Source organism: Corvus brachyrhynchos, unplaced genomic scaffold (assembly GCF_000691975.1).
Source record: "Corvus brachyrhynchos isolate BGI_N302 unplaced genomic scaffold, ASM69197v1 scaffold62, whole genome shotgun sequence".
Lineage (NCBI taxonomy): Eukaryota > Metazoa > Chordata > Aves > Passeriformes > Corvidae > Corvus > Corvus brachyrhynchos.
This window is the reverse complement of record NW_008236629.1, coordinates 2,247,783-2,255,950: the sequence shown is the minus strand read 5'-3', so window position 1 is coordinate 2,255,950 and position 8,168 is coordinate 2,247,783.

Here is an 8,168-nt window from a genome sequence, read left to right as displayed (position 1 = left end):
ACAGTCTGAGTTCTGCAAAAAACGTTTTGGCACCAGACTACCACAGGCACTTATTCCTCCCCATCATCACTGCATGTAACTATCTGTTTACCTCCCATTAGTGAAACCCATTCCACCTACGTATCTAAAATTTTACTTGAGGTGTGGGCAGAAAAGGAAAGGGGGAGATAAAAAGTTATAAAGAACAGGGCTGAATTTTAGCAGGAGACTTTTTAATAGAGAAATCATATTCTGAAGTTTCATATTGATAAAAATGCTAAAATATGAAAATAGCCAGGTTTCTAAAATAACATATTACAGGGAACCGTGTGAAAGACAGGGCCATTAAGGATGGATTTTCAATCAAAATGACAAATTTCAATTATGTATATACAGAGAAGACTTAAGAAAATGGGATATATTTGATTTAGAAACAAGTATGAGAAATGCTATGAGAAAGACCATCCACACTTGCATTAAGGAAACTCAGAATGGGTAGACCTTTCCCCCACTTTAAGTGGCAGCAGGATTATCTGGCTCAGAGAAGGAAGAGTTCAGGAAAGGCTGTGACACTGAGCTGTGTCCCAGCTCTGTTGGGGCTGCGCCTCTCAGGTGTGCTTGGAGATTTCACCAAAGCATCACCACCACAGTGTCTCTAATTGAGGATGCTCTCCCACACTGTGCATCCAACACCACAGAGCTTGGTTTGGGGTGAACATCTGCAGCAAGACAGGAGGCAGCAGGAGAAAGAGCTGTTCTGTATGACAGGGAGGCAGGCACTGATGCTCTGAAAATCAAGGCCAACTAGTTTAATGAGAAATCTGAATGGTAATTCACAGGATGTAATGTGACATTACCCAGGGGTTTCCTATCAGAAGATCCCTCTTCATAACTTACCCCAAGCGCCCCAGTTTGGAGGGAAAGTTTTAAGACTACATGCCAAATCTGCCTATATATATTTACTTAATTATGAAATGTTGCAACCAAAATGCTTCAAAACACTGAGAAAGGTGGAAAACAGACGGCTGTGCCAGTGCTAAATACCCTAAAGACCTTTTTTCCTTATGGTTCGACAAGAAATGGACTTTCCCTGACCCATTTAGTGCTTCCTTTGCTATGGCTGCCCTTGCTGTAGCTAGGAAAAGCTTACATATTTCAGAAGTACCTAGGATATCAAAATAAAAAGTCTTAATTGACTTTTGCCTATTGGAGCTTTTGCAGAACTGGAGCAATGGGGGGGAAAAAATGCTCTCACCTCAGCTTGAAAGCTGATCAAAAAATGAAGGAGGGGCAAACAGACCTCTTAGCAAGGCTGTGTATGGGCAGCTGCCCTGGGACACCCTCTATCTACATCCCAAAATGCAACCAGGCGAGCCGAAGCTTCTCGTGAGGGGGCTGCCACTGAGCAAAGACAGCCAAGCATGGGGAGAGCAGGAGAAGAATGAGTACTCTAGGCTCTGCCTCCGTCCTTTGGAAAAGGGCAGATTAAAGTCAAATGGGCAGCTTTAATTCCAACACTTCCTGGGTTTTCAGAGATGGATTATGCAGTCATAGAAATGATCCCTAAATTTAGACTGTGTGTTTACACACATACATGCTTAAAATAACACACATTTGGGCATTTCAGAACAGGGACTGCCTTCCCATGCATTTTCACATCAAGCAAGGTAGCTCCACTCCCAGCTAGGGAGCTTTGAGCAATACCCTGAAGTGTATATATATGTGTATATATGGAAGCAAACAGTAACACCAGTCACATCCTCCCCTCAATAATGGTCACCCTAGACTGGAGACTTCGCTACTGTGTAGTGCAGCAGATGAACCAGACAGGCTCACTCCTCTTACGCTCTCAGATCATCACGGGTTGACCATCAGCAGACACTGACCATCATCATCTCATTGCAAGCAGCAACACAGCTGGTGATCTCGTGTAGAGAGAGCCTGCAGGTTCAGCAATAGCTGTCCAGAAATGCCTTCCATCACTTTTAAACAGTATCCAAGTTAGAGGGGATAGTGCCATGTTATCACAGCTGTCAAGTGTGCAAAGATCTGGGGGTGGCGGGTGCATGTGAATTTGGCCTCCCTCTCATTTCAGGAAGGGATATCTCATCCCAAGAAGATCTAATTAAGAAGGAGGTGGATGGGTTGGTTTCATTTCAGAGGGAATGGGATCCAGCTCTGGGTAATAAAAAAGCACATACTTGGGCACTGCTTCAGTGGCTGAGGCACGCTGTTAGCTTACACAAGCTGCAGCAATCTTGCTCCTCAGGTACACTCTGTGTTTACTCATCATCCTCCCCCAACAACCTACTTCCTTTTCATCAGAAACTTTCCTTCTGGTTCCACAGAGATAGACAAGATGGAGTGCTTACACCAAGCTCAAGTAGCCTCTTGTACACTTGTCATCCTCAGCTGTACCCACACACAGTTCTTGTTCAGCTCTGTTTGCCGCATTAAAGCAAGGACAGGAACACCTCAAGTTAAAGTCCTCCAAACACCACCCAACACATACAAACCACAGACCAGTCACGGCCCTACAGGACATCCAGAAACAAACTGTAGGTTTTGTTGGTCAGAAAAAAGCAGTATTTGCTGTGCAACAAATGGGATTGTTTCAGTTACGTACAACACACACTGCCTGGGGCTAGAACAGCCTGATGGAAGCCATTTACAATGCAGACATTTTACCAGCATACTGGTTTTTGCACCTTTTCAATATAATGGTTGTTATCTTTAGCAGGATCTGCACAGCCATGTGCCATCCCTTCAGAAGCTCAGAGGTCCAGTTTGTTCCCCAGCATCGCAATGCCTCTTGCTGTGAGTAGCTGCTTCAGAACGGGGACTTGCTCCATGACACGTATCCAGGGTGATATTCACTGTCCACTAAATGCCTGCCAAGGTTTTGCACAGCCTCACTCACACTCCTACTCACTTTTCTCAAGCACTTGAGTGGTTTACCACAGGCTGCCCTGTGTATAGAGGTAAATGCCTATCTCACCACACAAGAACCCCTTCCCCATCTGTGCCCGATGTAAGGAATGCCTTTCCTATCTACAAACCCACCAAGAATTAGCCAATTCACTTACAGAAGAAAGAGACAAGACCCCACAACCCCGCTTTTGTCTGATTTATAACCCATTCATGACCAAAAAGGAACCCTGTATTCACAAATACAGGAAGTTGTATAAAGGAAGCTTTTTTTTCCCCTGCAGCTCTGATTTTTGATGCAGTTTGTGAGCAGAAGTGAATCCTGGTGGAGACAGGTGAGGTGGGGCACTATGTTGACTTCCTGTATGCACCTGCTGACTGAGAAAGATTTCTTTTCTGAAGTCACTGCCAGAGATCCTAACCCCACAAGATTCCTTAGTAGTAGCCACGTACAAATGCAACGTCCCATGGCATTTACAATCTCCAGGTCACAAAACACAACCTGTGCAAGAAAGGGGAGGAAAATGCAAAAAGATACGAGGGGTGGCAGGTGAGCAGCTCCCAAGTCCTCCAGCAAATCTTGACACAACAACCGACTGCAAGTCTGAAAACTTCTCAGTCATTAACTTTATCTTCAAAACTCCAGCAGGATTTCATCAGTGCTATGTTTTATGCTGGAGCATGAAACAGCAAATGTCTGACTTCAGGAAAGCAAAAGTAAGAGGTCTTTGTTCAGACCGGAAACTGAAGTTTGGCACTATCTTATCTCCCATCTTTTCCACACATTTCTACAGGAGGAGACAGAATGTTCAGCTGACCAGTTCTCACTGCAAAACTCAGATTAACATTCATGGAATGAATTTTGATGAAATCTGAAGACAGTAGTGACAAATACCACATGTAGCAATGACTGAATAAATGTCTACGTATAAGATACCTGTTTTTCATCTTGCCTTTTTCCAATTACAAAAACATCATTTACAAGAGAGAAGCAACTAAGGCAGCCAATTTACAGAAACAAGACTGCAGGAGACTCAATCTGCAGCAACAGGTTTTTTGCAGAGCTGGGCATTACAACTTAGTATTCTTCTTAGCTTGAAGATGGAAAATAAATTAAAAATAGCAACTGAGTGTGGTGTTGTGAAGCCCTAAACTGTGAAGCCCTAAACTTAAGGAGAGCAAGAATCACTGCACATACTGCTTCCAAACCATAAATGCACCGCACAGAATTCTGCATGCAGCATAACCTGTGGGGCACAGTGAAGGTTATCAGAAATTACTTTCTGTCCAGCAGCAGCACTGCAGGCAGGCAATGGCTCTGCTAGGATGGAGCAGGAGCTGCTCTGTGTGAATCACCCAGTCACTAACTTAATGACTTAACTGCTGGATGGACAGCAGTCCCTTCCTGCAAGTTGAAAACAAAAACCGTGCAAGTGAGTGAAAAGGCCAATTTTTTTTTTGTCGGCTGCTCAGACTTTGCTCAAAATTTAGAAGAGAACTATCTGCACCACTTAGATGAAGTCCTAACCAATTTCACCATAAAGAGAACTAGACTCCATTATCAGTGGAGAGGGAAAAGCTTGCTCTGCAGTAAACAAATAGCAGCTCTGACCTTCTGCTCATTCCTCCTGCAGTGTTGTGCTTCGCACACTGAACCAGGAAATAGTTGAACAGATACATGTAAAATTACGAAGACTGAGTCAGAAGACAATGGTTGAAAAAATACCAGTTAAACCACATACCGTGGATCTGTCTTGTAGGACTGGGAAATGAGTATCGCCTAAGGCTGTTCCAGATATTGCATCCACCTGCAACTATTTGCTGCTGGCTAAAGCTCAGCACATGCACTCTCATCAGCAGTGGCAGGACTCCGCAAAATATTATGGACAAGAAAGAAAAAGTCAGCTTAATTCAGAGTACAATAAACTAATTATATCCTTTAATTATGAAAAGATATAATAGCTTGTTGGAAGACTTTTTTAGTTTGGGTGTGTGGTGGTTTTTTAAAGCACGTTATAAAGTTAGTTAAGGATTTAGCTCTTTTTTTTCCAAGCATTTTAGGCCTTCAAATTCATGAATATAGAGAGCTGATTATTAGCTTCTTTAATGTGGCTGTTTTACTACAAAAGCACAGCAGACATCAGAAACAAGAGTGTCACAGAGGAATCAGGCACACACACTAAAAGCTCAAAAGCAATTACACTTGCATTATATAGTCTTAAATCCACATAAAAATATATTAAGACATTTATATTTTAGATCAACTACCCTTCAGCAATAGTGAAAAATCATTGGAGAAAAAGACAACAAGAAGATAAAAATACACTAAAACAGTGCTGGAGGATTTGGCCATTAAAGTAATTTCTTATGAAGAAACAGCTAAACACTTTATAACAATATTTCATCTCTAACTGTTAAGCTGGAAAAAAGGCCAGTCTCCAAATGGATTCAACACATAAAAGAATGGGGGTTTTGTGTTTCTGTTAACTGGCTAGGTTTTTTTTTCTCTGGAACTACCTCCCCAAAATTTTAACATGTCCAAATGCAAGTCCTTGATAAGTTATAGATAAAGGAAAGTTTTCTTTTTTTTAATAGGGACAAAGGAGTGTATTGTTTAGATTTGTCATACACATACAATTACCTGCATGGTTATGGAGATTACAGAACAAAGGCCCAACAGATCCACTTCCAGATCTTACAGCCTTGTCCTTTCCCATAATTATGTCTTAAAATTGGATTTCAGTTAACACATTCACAATACCAATATCTACCAGTGCTTTGCATGTGCTTAGGGATAGTTTCAATTATTTTAAAATGGATGTGGAAATACATTTAATTTATCCCTGATCACTCAAGTGAACATGTTCAATTTGATAGCACCAATAAAGTGAGGGGTTTTTTAGTTGGTTGTAAGAAGTCTTAAAACAAGTCCAAGGTTAATTAGAATAACTGAGTCTATCACTTGAAAAAATGCAAAACAAATTTTAAAAAAACCAACAACAACAAAACAAAAAAACCCAAAGCTTTTATTCTGCAAATATTAATGCCACTCCTTTACCTCATGTAAGAGTACGTCGGTCTCCTCTCCTCAGCTGTCAGATACAAAATCTGTCAGAAACTCTGAGTTTAGAACACCAGGCCTGTGTCTGTGATATGCCCAGTGTGCCAGCTAAAAAGGCCAGATCCTGACCTCAAAGCTGGGCTGCTCATTTCTCCCCGGTGCCCAGCTGCACGGAACTAGAGGTGAATTCCCCTGAAAGAGCTATGTAAACTGAACCACAGATAATGAACTTCCCCTAAGAAAGAACTTTTTTTTTGTTGAAGATACACATTTACAAAGACTGTAGGAAGGAAACTGCGGCTACAATTCCCACATTTCCCCTTTATAAAGTCAAAAAGTATAAATCCATAGAAGGTGAAACCATCAAAGACCTCAGTTAACCAGGCACAGCCTACTTAGCAAAAAAAAAAATCACAACAGAATTGACCAGAAAAAGGACATTTTTATTGGTATTGAACTTCAGGCCTAGTATTAGAAGAAGCAACTGACCCTGCAAGAAGATGAAAAGAACACCAGAATTTAGGAAATAGAATTCATGTAGCAGGAAAGCCATGGACCCAATTCCAAAGTTGGTTATAAATGGGCAATTATAGAACATGCAGTGTCAAGAAGACTTTCGAGTTCCCATATCTGCCTTCACCACAGAAAAGCAAATAAAGAAAAACAGAATTTGATTATCTAAAAGGACCCTACCAATTTACTGCTGTCCATTTTATTTCCTCCTCAATTTGATGTATTTACAAGTATGTAAAATTCCTGCAGAATCAGAGATCGTGATCACAGAATGAAGAAAACCCTAAACTCCCTTATTAACACAATACAATTTTACATCTGTAAATTTGGTGCCAGCCACAGGCACCTACTCTTTTCCTTCACATTGTGTTTCATAAAAAGTCACATTTATTGTTTAAAAAGTACAGTGAAACCATGGCACATCTATTATTGTACTAAAACCACCAGCAAGGCTGAGTCAATCTCTCTTGATGGTTCCACACTTCTACTTTCTGCTAACGTGCATTTCTTTCACCTGCATCCCAGAAGGGAACAATGGAAGCCCTTCTCTTTGTCAGCCAAAACCACATCTTGGTCTCAGAGAGGTCATTTACCCCAAATCCCTGCCAGCACACAAAACTGGTTACCTTTCCAATCCAGATGTCCCTGGTGGTGGATGCCTCGTCTACTTCCACTCCAGCATCCACCCTGCCCTTTCCACTTCAAAGCACAGAGGCCACCTTACACACAAAGTCAAGCAGCAGAGCAAGTTTTGACAAATAAAGACAAAGATGGGACCTCTCTTACTATGAATTCACACAGAAACAATTCACCTGTCCTTAACCTGACTCAGACTTCAGACAGATGAAGGTAACTTAAAATAAAGTCTCAAAATTTTCCCCTTCTGTATCACAGGACCTTCAGGAAAATTAAGTTCCAAGTTTCAAGGGGACAGTCTGGGAATCAGTTGTCTGAGCCACTCTGGCCATGAGGACACCCTGGGAAGGAAAGGCAGCAGAAAGAAGCAAGCTCCATTGACCCACAGGGACTGTTGATACTGCAGGCACAACAACTGCTACAGGGAGGCAGCAGGAAGCTTTTGCAGTCTGTAATACCACGGCTGGTCCCATGCTTTGCTATTTATATAGGCTGGCCTGCCCCAAAACTAAGCTCTGCTGCCCCATCCTTTGCAGCATCCTGCTGTCTCATGAGTCAGTGTGGCACTCACAAACCAGTCCTATGGCTGGCATCCTTTGCTTGGCTCTCTTCTCACTTCGAGAAACAGAGCTGGTAGAAAATACAATTTTAAAGTGAGGACTCAAAAGCAGATATGTGGAAACAGACTTGCCAGCAGTGACTTGTTCATGTGTATATATAAGAAAATAAACAAGGAAGCTGATTAAAAGTGCTCTAAGTTACTAGGATCCAAGTGCACAAGAGGAAATAACGACAAAGTTCGGTATAAGCTCCGCCACGATGGGGAATGCAGAAACAAAAGTCACCAGCATTCCTGTGCAAAAACACCCTCCAGAGCAATCTACCACCGCAGACACAAACCACCAGCAAGCAGAGCAAGATGTGTAACATCATAAACTGGACCAGGAGTCTTCTTACAGGCAGGCAGAGTTCCCTGTCCTACCACCCACCTACCAAGACATCCATGAATGATTCATTTTGACACACTCCATTTAAAAAAAAATAATAAATC